This window comes from Ceratotherium simum, chromosome 7, assembly GCF_057802395.1.
Source record: "Ceratotherium simum simum isolate JZ-2026a chromosome 7, ASM5780239v1, whole genome shotgun sequence".
Lineage (NCBI taxonomy): Eukaryota > Metazoa > Chordata > Mammalia > Perissodactyla > Rhinocerotidae > Ceratotherium > Ceratotherium simum.
In genome coordinates, this window is record NC_141906.1 from 31,879,169 (window position 1) to 31,894,434 (window position 15,266).

At 53.6% G+C, this 15,266-nt stretch overlaps 1 protein-coding gene across 3 annotated transcripts in view; it reads right to left on the reverse strand.

Moving 5' to 3' along the window:
- The window catches only part of GDPD5 (glycerophosphodiester phosphodiesterase domain containing 5), an 85,296-nt gene that overhangs the window by 54,032 nt on the left and 15,998 nt on the right, over nt 1-15,266 (reverse strand). The window contains exon 2 of one of the 3 annotated variants that reach the window (XM_087433462.1): nt 11,669-11,807. The exons of the other annotated variants lie outside the window; for them this stretch is intronic. The gene's annotated coding sequence lies outside the window, so the exon portion shown is untranslated. The remainder of the gene's footprint in view (nt 1-11,668; nt 11,808-15,266) is intronic. 3 annotated transcript variants of the gene reach the window in all.

Consider the following 15,266-nt stretch of genomic DNA (forward strand, 5'->3'; position numbering starts at 1 on the left):
TAGGTCTAGGCTGGGGCCTGAGATTCTTCATTTCTGACAAGCTCCCAGGTGATGCTGATGCTGCAAGTCTAGCGACTGCAATTTGAGTAGCAAGAACATAGTTGTTAACGGCATGGGCGCTGGGGTCAAACGGCCCAAGTTAGAATCTTGGCTATTACTGTGTGACCTTGGGCAAGTTGCTTAACCTCTCTGTGCCTCAAGCTCCTTATATATAAAATAATAAAAATAATAATTAAAAAAAAACCTGCCCCACAGGGTTGATGTGAAGATTAAATTATGTAAAATGCTTGAAGTGATTATTATTATTTCAAATTTTAAAATGGAGGCTCTGAGAGGTGGACGCATCCAGCAAGATGGCAGAGCCAGGATTTAAACTCAAACCTCGTAATGTAAATCCCGCAATCCCAAGCTGCCACAAAATGTCACAGCCAGCAAGTCCTCCCCCAGACATGGATATGGAGGTCAAGAGAGGGGCAGGGAGATGACAAGTTCATGAGAAAGTTGGTGTCAGAAATCCAAGTTCATGACTCCCGGCCTAGTGCTCTTTCCATCACACCTCACTGTCCTTCTGCAAGGAAGAGAAAGTGTCACAAACTCTCCCTGAGGGGTCCCAGCTCTGCTGTGAGCCCCCATCTCAGCAGCAGCCACCCTGCAAACCGCAAGTGGGAATGGCTGGCTGTGGAGGCTGTCCCATGCCCACCGTGGCCTGAGGCCCCTGCTCTCTCAGAGCCCTGCCCACCAGGCTGGGTGAGGAGGACAGTCTAGCATCCTCCTCCCATCTCCATCTCCTACCTCCAGTCTGTGGCCCTGCTTGGTCTCAGGGTCACCCAGCTGGGGTCATAGGCAGAAGGTGATACGGCCCAGGCCTGTCTCCACCCCCAACCTTGGTTCCCAGCACGGGGCCACTGGGAGCCTGTGAGTCACTTGAAGGAAGTGCTCGGCCCCAAACAGGAAGTGGCTCTTCAAGCAGAAACCTCTGCAGGATCTCCCCAGGGCCCTGTGGCGGAGTCTGGGGTGGCCGCGTCTGATGAAGGGAGGGAGGCTGGTTGGGACACAGCAACACCTCTTCAGAGTTCACCTGCAACTCAGACCTGGCACCCATCCTCTGCACTGTGCAGCCCGGCCAGTGGGCTTCTCTGCTGTGTGGTCCTAGGGACATCAGTGCCCTTCTCTGAGCCTCAGTTCCCTCATCTGTAGGATCATGGGGCTGCACTACAAGACTGCTATGGCCTGGCATTCCACAATGAAATGAAGGCCTGGAGGAAGTGAATGTAGGTTTCAAATAAACGAACAAATGCACATATGAATGAAATGAATGAGTGAGTGCAGATACCTAGATTTAAACTCCGGCCGGAGCATACGCTCCATGGTTCATCTATTGTCAGCTGTATGACAGAGATGTCATTGGCAAGAAGACCCAGCCCCTGAATCACCCTTAGGCGCGGGGAAGGAGGGCCGGTGCCCTGAGCCCCACACATCACAAACACACTCACAGATAAGCATATAAAAGAACATGCAGGAGCCCCTGTCACACGACATCCAGAGAACCCACAAGCCTGACCGGCCCCCCTAACACCACTCAGGCCCCAGAGAAACTCTTCTCCATTTCTTGGGCTTGAAGAACAAAAGGTGATTCTGTCCAGAGGAAGGTCTGTGGGTTGCGTCGTTGCTGATGGGGGAGAGGGAGGGACAGTGGAAGGGGACTAAGTGGCAAGAATGTTTGGGGGGGCAGGCAATTTAATTGATAAATTAAACTTATCAAATCCTTTCAGAGTGCAATGTGCAATAGCTTCTTGCATAACCAAGTATCCGTTTCCCAGTAATGCTGATCATCCTTTTATTTTTTTGGCTTTTCTCCCTGTTCCAATTTGTGGTTCTGAAACTACCTTCTCATGAGTCAGGGTGGTATTCACAATAAAGGCACATGGCAGCTCAGGAACAACTTACAGTATTTAACAATTCACATTACTCAAATTAATGTAACACGAAGATACTAATTCTTGACATTGGCAACTAGATGGACATTAAATGCTAGAACTGTGAATAGTTTCATTTTTATACAATCTTCAAAAATTTGAATTAATATTTCATCTCTATTGAAATAATTTTACTTTAACATCTGATATTAATTATGATGTGTATAGTTTTAATTTCCATAGATAATTTCAAGGAATAAAAACAATTTTTGAAAATATAAATTTTCCTTTCTTTACATTTAATTTACATTTTTGATGGAAATATATTCGAATTCTGTATACTTTAAATACAATTGCATTTTATTTTTGGTCCTTTAGATTACTACCGTCAATACACAATTTTCAGATGATGTGAAAATCTTGATTACAACTATATAATGATAGTGATCCTGCTAAAATGAAGACAATAAAATATATTTTATGAAATAAATAATAATGCATGAATTCTAAGTCTTATTATTCACCCAAACATCACCAGCCCACCAACAAAACACCCAGATGTGTAATAATAATTAAATTCAGTCTTCCTTGATACCTTGTCACTTTCAGTCAAATAAAACCATAACCTGACACATATATTTCAATTTACATTATGAATATGTATTTGTCAAGATGGGAAAATCAAACTTTTATTTAAGAGTTTCTTGGTCTCTTTTATAATCTTCAGATATCTGACAAAGATAGATTTATATTGGGCTTCTATTTGTATTTTAGTCCTGGGCCCTGCAAATTTGGGGCTGGGCCTGCCTGTCCACTCCCTGCTCACCAGCTCTCCCTTTTGTGGGGCCCAGGCCACCTGTGCTGGTCACTTCATCTCGCTGAGTATCAGCTGGCCAGCCAGCCAGCCCTGCCTTCCCCAGAGTCTGCCTTTTAGAAAGCGTTCCACACTGATGCTTAGATGCAGACCTGGCGCTCCTTAGAGTCCCTGATACTCCAGCACCATCTGTGAAGGGACCTGGGTGGGAGGGCCTAGCAGCCTCTGGTCCATCAGGCTGAGTGAATGGACCCAAGGACCTGTGGCCCCTACAACTGGCTTTCTCCTCCTCTGCACCTCTACTCAGTCCACCACTACCCATGCCCTGTCCCCCCGCCCCCTTACTCTGGGCCTATTGGTGACAGTGACACCCTTTGGGCTAAAGCCACCAGAAAGCACACTCAGCCTCCTGACATCTGGGCTGACAAATCTCCACATTCCCTGCCCACCACCCTTCCCAGCATCTTTCACATCTAGGAGCTTCCAGAGGGCAGGAGCGTCCAGGAGAGCAGGAGACTGAGAGCTGGAAGACCTGGGTTCTGGGCCTGGCTTGGCCACTGGAAGGCAGGTCAGCATCCTCATTTGTCACAAGGGCATACTGCAGCCAGCCCAGACTGCCTCATGGGACGACTGGGAGGATCCAGTGAGCAGGATGTGACAGGGCTTTGTAAACTGTAAAGTGCTGAACAATGTGATGGGGGCCTAACACCATCTCTCTTGTGTTTCCTACTTGGCCTGGCGCATGCTGAGTCCATCTAGTACAGCGCTGTCCGCCATTTCCGGAGGGCTGGCCATAGCTTGTATGAGGCTGAGATTCTGTCTGTTCTCCCACTTTCTCCTCTTAGCCAACCATATTGCAGTACACTCTACAGATGGCAAAACAGAGGCTCAAGAGGGTTTGGGTCCCCTGCTCAAGGGCACAGTGAAGCAAGTGGGAGAGCCAGGATTCACACTCTGACTCCCAAGCCAGTCTAGACATCCATAGATCCAGTCACCAACACACATTTCCTGAGCTGTCCTGTGTGCTGGGAGAGGCCCCGAGGCCCCACTGGACAGACGAGGCTCCTGCTGGAGGGGCCCATGGTCTGATGGTGTTGACAGACACACCAAGAGCACGTGTGAACAAAGGAGGCAGAAGCGGGGCAGGGGCCCAGGAGGGCCTTGCTGGTGGATCAAAGCGTCTCCCAGCCTAGCCCTAGCCCTAGCCCTAGCGGTGGCGCTGGAGCCACCGTAGGCAGCAACAAATACCCAGGAGGGAGCAAACTCATTTCCCTGCACCTACCACCCAGGCCAGCCGCTCCCTGCCTGCTCCTGGGCAGGGAGGGCAGGGAGGCCCCAGATATTTCAGACCATTTCCTCCTCTGTGGCCACCACCCTATGTCCACCCACCCCTGGGGCCTGCGGTTCCCCAGGCCTTGGGATGGGGCGCAGCCTTGCAGTGCACTAGACATTAAGCCCAGTGAAAGCAGGCCCCTGCCCGTCTAAGCACAGAAGCCCTTACACAGTAGGTACTTAATAAATGCTTGCCAGCTGAGCTAATGACTCAATAGCGGTGACTGACCACTCTGGTACCCGGCTCAGTTCACCCTGCCCACTGGGAGGTTAGTTCAGGTTCCGAATCAGACAGGGCTGAGGGCCAGAGCAGAGCTGATAAAGAGGTTGGAGCGATTGCCTGAAGCCGAGTGGTCGGGGAGAAGCGTGGGGGCTGGAGAGCTCTGTGGGATTCTGCCCCTGGGAGCTGAGAGCGAGCCTGCACCTGGGCTGGGGCAGCAGCAGGCACACGGGGCAGCTCTCAGAAGGTCCTACCTCTTACTGACCACACTATCCTGGGGCACCCATTCTGCACCCCCCTTTCTAACAGGCTAGAAGACCTGTCACTTATTGGTGTTTCCCCTGTGCCAAGTTCTGCGTAATCGGCACAGTGTATGCTTTATCGTGTATAATCCACACACTTATCCTCAGGACAGGCCTCTGTCGTGCTCCACCCACGTCCTCTGGGACCCTTTCCCATGCTGGGGCACATGGGGTTGTGTGGTCCCGCCCAACAGCCAACACCTGTGCAGGGGTGTGGCGCGTGCCCTCAGGCTGCAGAGTCTCTTTGCCTCCGGGCATGGCCATCCCCCAGGGCAGAGGTCTAAGCTCTCGAGCACCCCTGCCCCCACAGTCCACTCCAGCCTGTGTCCCCAGAGCGCCTCTGCTCACCAAGGGGCTCGGCTTGAAGTCACACTCTTCCTTCTCTTTCTGGCTCTACTTTCCCTATTCCCTTCGCAGAGTTTTTTCTGGAAAACTTCCTAATAAATCACTCTGACTTGAATCTTTGTCTCAAGGTCTGCTTCTACACACCCAACCTATGAGGTAGTGTCATTCATTTCCCATTTCCGAGATCAGGAAACTGAGGCTCAGAGCCCTAGCGTTGTTGATGAGCCCACGCAGCAGGCAGCGGAGCAGGGACTTGCACTGAGGTCTGCCCAACTCCGAGCCCAAGCACAGGCCCCTCCAGACCCGCCAGCCTCGTCGGAGCCTGTTCACATCCCCGAACGCTGACCCCTCCGGGCCATTGGAGCTCACTTTCTTTCCTTCTATTTACTGCAAGGAAAGCAGGAGACTCTGTGGATGATCCAAGGGGGATGACTAAGTCCTCAGATTCCTCTCGTTGGCTCAGACCCTGTTTTGGTCAATCCTTGTGAATCAGGGCGGGTCTGACACTCTGGGAATGCAGGCAGACTTCAAACCAACTTCATGAAAACAAGTTGTAAAAACACTGGCCGCCACTCAACACAGCAGGCTGATGGGCTTGGCTCCACAAAGCAGGTTCACCAGAAAAAAAACAAGTTCACCAGAAGGGAACGCACAGCAGGAAAGGCTTAGGCTAGACCTAGAGAAAGAACTTCCCAGTAATTGGGAGCTGAGCCCAGGGATGGGGTTGGGTGTGGCCTCTTTGCAAGTAGGTGAATCCTTGTCCTGATGCTTCCCTTTGAAGCCTCTATGAAGCCACCTCGGCGAGCACTGGAGACACAAAACCACTGGAGGTCAACCCGGCCCAGCCCTGAGCTTCAACCACTGGCCTGGAACCTGGTTTATGAGGATGCTCTGAGTCTGTGGGACTTCTCCCTCCCAGGAGGTCAGAAGTCTCCGCAGGTGAGGGCCCCCAACCCTCCCCACACCCCGCATGGACGGAGGCCCTGGAGCCTGGCAGAGCTCAGGGCAGGACTGAGGGCTGCCACCATGCCACCTCCTCCGCCCCTGCTCTCCACAACAAGCCCTCCAGGAAGAGCCACTTCCTCCAGGCACCCTCCTCCGAGGCGGGTGCTGCAGAGGACTACAGCAGGTGCTCACAGAGGGGCGTGGGGCTCCTCCTCCCTCCTGCTCTCCTCTTGGCAGCTCCTTCCAGGAGGCAATAAACAGGCCTGAGTCTCACCCAGTTCGCCCTCCTCCACGCCTTTCCAGCTGGCACACCCTTTCTTTCCTTCCTTCTCATCCAAACTTCTGAGTTGTCTACACTCATGTCTCCACTTCCTCCCTCCCACCTGCTGCTAACCCACCACCCTCTCCTCCCGCCAAGTTCCATGGTGACCTCCATGTGGTAAGCCCCCTGGACAGTTCTCAGGCCTCCCTGACACCGTGGACCTCGCCTTCCTTCTGGAAACGGCCTCCTTCCCTGGCTTCCAGGACACCAACAGCTCCGGTTTCTCCCCTCCCCCTCCAGCCCATGCCCCAGCTCCTTGGCTGGCTCTCCTCTTTGCCCAGGTCTCATGCTGCTGCCCTCGATCCCAAGCCATTTTTTCCTCCCTTGCCCTTCATATTCTCCTTGGTCAATATCATGCACCACCCCACCTGTCTCTGCCTGGACCAAGCTCAAGGCCCAAGTACCCAATGACCCTCTGGTCATCCCACCCTGGACATCCCACAGGAACCTCACACCTCCAGCGGCCAAAGGGAACTCACCACATTCCCCTAAACCTGCTCTCTCCTTTCTCCCATCTCAAGGCATCTCCATCAGGCTCTGATCTGAGCCAGCCCGAGCTCAGCACAGAGGGGCCCCCGGGAGAGGTTTCTCAAATCTGGGAACTTGTCTTTCTGCTGAATTTGCCCCATTGGTGAGGTCTGGATCTCCCCTCATCCTGCAGGTTCCCAGGGCAGGGGCTGTCTCTTTGCTCTGCTCCTCCTCAGGGCTTAAGACGTATGAGCACTTAGAGCCCTTTTAGAGACATTCTAACCTGTCTGCCATTTACAGGGAGATATCATACGGGGCCTGCAAATGCATACACACAGATATATAAAAATACAGACAGACCCAGGAAACACACATGCGCACACAGTCCAAGCTCACGGAGGTTAACGCAGATCTGCAGACAGGCCCACGTGGACAGGGCATCCCGGAAGCAGGATGGACTTGGGCCACTGCCTCCCTCAGGGCACCAGCCTCCCTGGGCATCATGGGCTCCAGGAGTCAAGGTTGGCTTGGCCAGGGCTCAGGGCTGGCTCTCATGGCTGCAGCACAGGGCCTCAGGGGATGCCCGGCCCTGGAGGACTCTTGCCTGTCTCAGCCCTTCCTTCCCTCTCAGTTTCTACAAACTCTTCCTCCAGGAAGCCCTCTCTCATCACACCCTCCCTCTCAGTGCTGGGGGAGGAGACTGCACCCAGAGGGGATCCTGCCTGGATCCCACCCCATCTTTCCCTTGGGCCCCTTCTCACATGCAAGGGGAGAGCCGCACCAGCCCAGTCACAGCTCAGAGCTTTTAGGATCAAGATCCCCCCTTCCCCAGCCCTAGTCCTGCCCTGCCTCCAAATCACAGCTCAAATGTCCCTTCCAGTAGCCCTTGGCGGCTCCCTTTCCCAGATGCAGCACCAGCATCAGAGATAAGAACTCAGCACCGGTGAGGTCATCTCACGCTCAGGACAGGCTGCTGGGCTCGGTGTTCTCCCACTCCTTCTACAGACAAGAAAACCACGCTCAGAGAGACCAGGTGACTTTCCCAGGGCCACACAGCTGCTAAGCCCTTCTTTCCTTTCCTTAAAAGCATGTTCTAGGGCCGGCCCTGTGGCTTGGTGGTTGAGTGCGCGCGCTGCGATGCTGGCGGCCCGGGTTTGGATCCCGGGTGCGCATCGGGGCACCGCTTCTCTGTCCATCCTGGGGCCGAGTCCCACATACAGCAACTGGAGGGGTGTGCAGCTGTGACATACAACTATCTACTGGGGCTTTGAGGGCAAAAAATAAATAAAAAATCTTTAAAAAAAAAAAAAAAGCATGTTCTAGGGGCTGGCCCGGTCGCACACCAGTTAAGTACACGCGCTCTGCTGCGGCGGCCCTGGTTCGGATCCTGGGTACGCACCAATGCACAGCTTGTCAAGCCATGCTGTGGCGGCGTCCCATATAAAGTGGAGGAAGATGGGCACGGACGTTAGCCCAGGGCCAGTCTTCCTCAGCAAAAAGAGGAAGATTGGCAATGGATGTTAGCTCAGGGCTAATCTTCCTCACAAAAAAAAAAAAAAAAGCATGTTCCCAGCCACGACCTCCCTCAGAGGGAACACTGGCCTTAGAGGGTGGGTGGAGGGTCTGCCAGTAAGGACCCCTGTGCCTGAAGAGTACCTATCCACCCCCACCCCCCACTGGAGGCAGCCCTGAGCCTAGTGCACCTGGCTGCAGCCACGTGAAGGGCCTGAGGCTGGCTCCTTTACTGACTTGCCATGGGATTTGGAGCAAGTCACTGGGCCTCAGTTTCCCCATCTGTGATGTGAGGGGGGCTGGATACCACAACCCTGGGGATCTGTTCCATTTGGACCCTGCGAGGCTGAAGTCAGAGTGGGGAGGGGTGCTGAACGGGGAGACCATGAGGGGTGCTGGGGCCGTTCCCCACTAGCAGGAGGCCACTGGATGTTCTCTGGCCCTGCCAGCTGCCCCAGGGTTGGGTGCCAGGCTCCTCCAGACCCCTCTGCCAAGGCAGTCAACCCCCACCCTTCTACCTTCCACTGCAGGAGAGACAATCTGAGCAGAGAAAAATCACAAAGTATCCAATATACTGGAAGGGGAGAGAAGGAGGCCAGGGTGGGTATGCATATCACATGCAAAACTGATACAAATACCCCAGCAAACACCTGAGCCGCATCATTCCTGACCTCTCCCCATACCCCGCAAGGCCTGCTGATTCCGTCTCAGAAGTGGCTCACCTACTAGGGCACTCCAGGCCCTCATATCTCTGTCTGAGAAACAGCCAAAGACTCGCTGGGACCTACAGGATCAAACACACCCCATATGAAAAGCTTTTCTCAGCCTGGCCTCAATTCATCTTCCTGGCCTCCCCCTCCTCGCCTCAGGGGATCCCCAGAAGTCCTGCCCCAGGGACTCTATTCTCCAGCTCCACACCTTTACACAGCTAGTTCCCTCTGCATGGGGTGCCTTCCCACTTGCCCTGGCTTGGCGAACTCCTATAGATCCCTCAGTACCCAAATGGGAACTGCTCTGTTCAGTGAATTGGCTTCCGTAGTGGGAGTCAAGTCCCAAAGACAGCACATCATGAGTACAGTGCATAAGGTCAAAATCACCCTTGACTATATACACCTACCACTTATATACAATGCCTAGGCGCTGTTCTAGATGGTGCCCATGTTTTGACTTATCTAACCCTCACAACTATGGCAGACTGTATTTCAAAGACGTCTGCAGCAATACCTTTCATCCCACATGCTCTTCTTACAGTGTAACTCGGACACTCTTCCACGGAGAGGTAGGGTCTACGTTACCCCACTTGAATCTGGGAGGGCTTGGGGCTAACGGCTGAAGTGACACTACGGGGCTTCCGAGGCCAGGCCATCAAACGCGATGTAACTTCTGCCTCATTGGCTGGAACACTCCTGCTGGAGCCCCAGCCACCATGTAGACAATCTGACTGCTCTGAGGCTGCCATACTGTGGGGAAGCCCGCACGAGCCCACAGAGGCACAAAGCCCTGAGATTACAGGAAGAGCGAGAGAGGTCCGGCCAACCTCCAGCTGCTCCAGCTCCTCACTCTTCTAGCACCATCTGACAGTAACCACGTGAGAGACTGAGCCAGAACCGCTTGGCCGAGCCCATCTTAAATTCCTGAGCTGTAGAAACTGAGATAATAAAATGATTGTTTTTATATAAAGTCACTAAGTTTTGGGGTGATATATTATATAACAGTAACTGGAACATCATTATTCCCACTTTAGAGAAGAAGAATCTCAGGCACAGAGAGGTTAAGCAACTTGTCCAAGGTCACAGAGTGAGCAACTGGCACAGCCAGGATTTGAACCCAGGCAGTTTAGCCCCAGATTCCATACCATTCACTATGCCTTACTAACTGCTTCCATGGTGTAACTGGTCTCTAGGCTCCCAGCAGGCTGCAGGCAGTGCTTGCTTAATAAATGACTGAGGGAAGGAATAAGCAAATCAACAGCTGAATGAGAGTGAGCGAGAGCAGAGTGAGCTCCCAGGTGCCAGGCAGGGACCTTAGACAAGCCTACACCATGCAAACGAGCCTGACACGAGCCCCTTGTCCCTGGGGCGGCTCCACTGTCCACAGCCCTGGGAGGAGAAGGTGATCAGGAGCCTGGCAGATGCCCCCTGCCTCTGCCCCTCACAGGGATTCTCCTGAGATGCTCATTGCCCTGCTCCCCACCTCCTCCAGACTTGCCTGCTGCAGGATTATACACAGGCCCCTGGAAAGCCAGGCCCTCCTAGGGACAAGGCCTGTGGATCCTGGGGACTGCAGCAGGAAGGTCCCCAGGCTGGGAGCCTGGACACCATTGACTGGCTGTGTGAACTTGGGCCAGTCCCTGCCCCTCTCTTGCCCCAGGTGCTCTCCAGCTCCACTGTTCTAAGACTCACCAGACGCTGAGCTCGCCTCCTGGATGGGGGTCGAGGTGAGCTGGGTTGTGTGGGTCCTATATACCCCAAAAGGGACCTGTCCCTAGATGGACAGTGGAGAATGAGAATGAATCCCACCTCCCACTTACTGGAGCTTGCCATCTGCCAGGCATTTTTACACGAACCATTTCTAAGCCTTGCGGCAACCCCATTAGGCACAGTAGCAAGTGACAAAGGACTCAGACTCGCAGCTCAAGTCATGCTGGAAGCCAGGATCCAACTCAGGTCCATTCATCTTCAAAACTCCCACTCTTTTCACAATAGCAGCCATAGAAGCAACCCAAGTGTCCATCGACAAACAAGTGGACAAATAAAATGCGGTACATACATACAATGGAGTATTACTCAGCCTTAAAAAGGAAGGATATCTTGTCCCATGCTACAACATGGATGAACCTGGAGGACATCAGGCTAAGTGAAATAAGCCAGTCACAAAAGACAAATACTGCATGATTCCACGTATATAAGATATCTAAAGTAGTCAAATTCATAGAAACAGAAAGTGGAATGGTGGTTGCCAGAGCTGGGGGGTGGGGGGTGGGGAGTTGTTGTTTAATGAGTATAGAGTTTCAGTTTTGCAAGATGAAAAAGTTCTGGAGATCTGTTGTGCAACATAGTTATATAGTTAATATATAGTTATGTGAATATAGTTAACACTACTGAATTATACACTTAAAAATGATTAAGATGGTAAATTTTATGTTATGTGTTTTTTACCACAGTTAAAAAAATTCCAATTCTTGGGGTAGAGAGGGGGATTAGCAGGGGTATTAGGGAGGGAAGTCCAGGCAGGCTTTACAGAAGAGGGAGCATTTGAGTTGGGCAGGATTTGGGCAAGTATAGATGAGCCTGGGGCACTACAGACAGAGGCTTGGGCCTTTGGTCCCTGTCTGTCTCCCTCCCTCCCAGGATCCCACTGACTCCAGGCCCCCGCCCCCCCACCCCAGGCCCTCCAGGTCTTCACACAAAAGCAGTGCCCCAAGGGAAGCAGGCACTGACCTGGAAGAAGGGAGTTCTTGAGCACCTACTATGTGCTCCCAGGCCCACTTACCGTGTGACCTTGGGCCATTCCCTGTCCTTCTGGGGCCCCAGTCTTCCCATCTGTACAGTCAGAGGGTGACTCAGGATTCCTTCCAGTTCTCACATTGGGAATAATCTCTGAGAGGAGGGGGAGGTGGCAGGACAGGGACCTGTAGAGAGAGGGACCAGGACACTCCCTTGGCAAAAGACCAGGGATCTGGAGCTGTGGCCTCGTGGTCCTGCCCCAAGCAGCCTCTGCACGCTTCACAGAAGGGGAATCTGAGACCCAGGGGGGGCTTGGCGTCATTACACTCAACGAACAGGTGCCTGCACCTACTCTGTTTGTGACGGGATTGTAATTCTTCCTCCCAACCCAGGACTGTTTCTCCGACGCCAGGCTGCCAAAAGCAGACAGACTCCAACACAAGGCAAAGCATGATTCGTTACACCGAGCCACAAAGTCCTTTATACCCAGGGCACTCTCCAAGAATTCTGACTCTCACCTCTCCCCTGACTCAGGAAGCCTTTGCCGCCAGAAGGAACGAGGTAGGACAGTCCTTGATTCCAATCCCAGCTCTGCCAAGTACTAGCTGGGCCTCAGTGTTCTCATCTGCATCGTGGGGATAAGGACACTTCCCCACAGCACCCTGATGATGGTTAGATGAGGCAAGGGCACAAAACACTGAGCCCAGGGTCTGGCATACAGTAGGTGCTCAATAAATGACTGCTGTTATCGGCTCTCTCCTTGAAGACAAAGCCATTTTCATCGATCTGTTTGCTCCTCTCAGAGGCCAGCTTGTTTGTTTGAACTCTTCTCAGAGGAGATTTCTCCCAGGAACCCTGGCTGAGGCTCCCCAGCGAGCCCCAGGGAGCAGGAGGGAGGGGCAGTGAGCCTGACTTGATGGAACAAGTAAAATCATCACCCGTGGAAACAAGAGCGAAGTCCCCGGGAAGCCCGAGGCTGCCCTAGCTCCTTCTACCCACCCTCTCCCTCCTCCATCCAGTTGGACCCACCGTAGCCCCAGATCCTGCTTAATAAGCTCCCTGGGGCCTAGCTGGGAGGCCTGATATGATCAGGCTGCTACTTAAATCGCACAAAGCCTTCTATTCTTAGCTGAGCAGCAGCCAGGTTCCTTCCCACCTGCCCATCAGCCAACCAGACCCACAAGGACGCGGTGGGTGGCCTTGTGACCTGACTGAAGCCTGAGGCCCACACGAGGGTCTGCAGAGTTAGCCCCCGAACACCAGGGTGCCAGGGGGTCTGCAGAGGGGCTGCCTGGGCTGGATGGAGGTCTGGATCAGATGACCCCCTAAGATCACTTCCAAGTCCAGTCTGGTTCGCGAAGTCTTGATTTCATAGACCAAGATTCTAAGGTTCCATAATCCAGGGATTCCAAGATTCGGGAATAGAAAGATTCCGCAGTTCTAGAGGATCTAGAACTCCTCTGCCCTTAAGAGGCAGAGGACGGCCAGCTCCATCCTGACCCTGGGGTCCTGGCACAACCAGTAGGACTCAGCACCGAGGTCAGCAATGCTCCCCGGCCCCCAGATCCCCTGGGGACAAGAGGTCCTGGGGAACTTCTGGGCACTGCAGGAGAAACAGGGAAAGGAGGAGGGCACGGCCAAAGCTGCCCTGAGGTCCACCCACAACAGCCACTGCTGGGCAGGGTGTCCACGATGTGTGTCTGCTCTGTGCCAGCAGGGCCAGTACACCCCGTCAGACAGGCTTGGAGAGGCTGGGCAACCTGCCCGAGGTCAAGCAGGGACAGAGCAGCCAGGGTGAGAACCCCAGGCCTGGCTGGCTCCAGAGATCATCTCTCACTCCACACTGCTTCGCTTTAGGCCACAGCTTCCTGGGACCACCTCTCCCAACATCCTCTTTTAGATGGAAAACTGAGGCCCAGAGAGAGAAAGGGCAGGTGCTCAAGGTCACAGGGAATTGGTGGCGGAGCCAGGCAGAATTATTCCCAGGCCGGGAGGCACTGACTGCCCTCATCCCCTGGCCAGGTCCCCCCATTGATCCTTCTCTGGATTCCTCCTTTCTGCCCATCTGGAATCAGGGCTCCTGGGGCAGGGCTGTCTCTGGCTCCCTCAGTCCCCAGCACAGTAACTGCTCCACGGGGTCATCTGAGGGACGAGCCGAGAATCAGGGGATGGGACAGTGGGTCACAGCCTCATGCCCAAGGCTGGCCAGCTGAGCGCCCACGTGATCTGGATGAGGCTGGCCCTGACATGTGTTGGAGCATTCACGCGGGCACCTGTCAGGAGTACTCAGAGGCTAATTAACCAGCTGTCCCGTTAGGAAAAGCAAACGAGGCTCCACTCAGCTGGCCGTCACAGTCTGCTGGTCACCAGAACGGAGAACCCAGCCTCGCCTTCCTGAGCTACTGGCCTGCACCCCGGGCCACCTTCCCCTAGACGCCCCCAAGCACCCACTATGTATCAGTTGTGATCCTTTCTTTCCAATAGAGTTTTGTAGACAATTTCTCATCTGAATCTCACTCTCTGAGAGTTAGGCATCCATGACCTCCTTTCACAGGGACAGGGAGACCAGGGACTCACCCTAGGCCACTGGTGGATATGCAGTCAGACCTCGCACCCAGGGCCTGGCCTTGCCTGGTCCCGGAGGGAAGGTCCCCAGAACCCGGGTGATTTAGAGGCTCCTCTGCTGGGTGTGGGAACATAAGCTGCACTGACCATTTCAAGGAGCTTAACAGAAATGTCCTCTTTCCTGCTTAGAGAGAATCAAGTCTCTAAAAACCCAATTTCTCAATAGATGTTAGCTCAGAGCCGGTCTTCCTCAGCAAAAAGAAGAGGATTAGCATGGATGTTAGCTCAGGGCTGATCTTCCTCACAAAAAAATAAATAAATAAAAACCCAATTTCTTTGCTCTGGGCTGGAACAAGATCTTCTCTACAAATTGATGGCCTACTATGTGCCTGGTACCCTACTGCGTGTCCTACCTGCTGGTTTGATTTGACCTCACACCAGCCTTGTGAAGTCGGTCTTATCATCAGCATTTTACAGATGAGGCCAAGTCACAAATTCAAGGTTGCACAGGCACAGGGTAGAGCTGGGACAGGAACCCAAGTGTGTCAGGCCATTTTAAGATGGCGGAGAGTGGGTGTTTATATTCACTGGCTCTTTTTTCAATAAACTGCTTAAGTTTATGCTCCTGCTCCACTATATCCTTCTCCCCGCCTGCCCCCCATGCCAGCCTAAGCAGAGGGAGCATCTGGGATGCCTCTGGGTGCCAGCTGAGCCCAGCTGTCTGCCCCGACCCCACCCCTGTTGGGGCCAGGATACCATCTGGGTGCCACTCAGGAGCAAGGGCATTGAGAGGGACCCTCAGAACTCTGGGGGAAGGGATGCTGGCCATAGCCCAGCCCTGTCCCCGTACGCCCCATCCTGGGCAGGGTGGCTTTGACCAAGCACTCTGTGTGACAGGCTGTGGGCCCCCTGGAGCGGATGCCCCAGGCCCTGCTGAAATAAAGCAGCGTCCACACCAGAGAGCTGAGTTTCCCCGACTGATACCTCCTGGCAACAACTGGGAGGTGGAGGGGTTGGAGGGGTGACTGTCTCGTTCTGCCCAGCAGCCCCAACCAGCTACCCAGGGACACAGGGCAGAG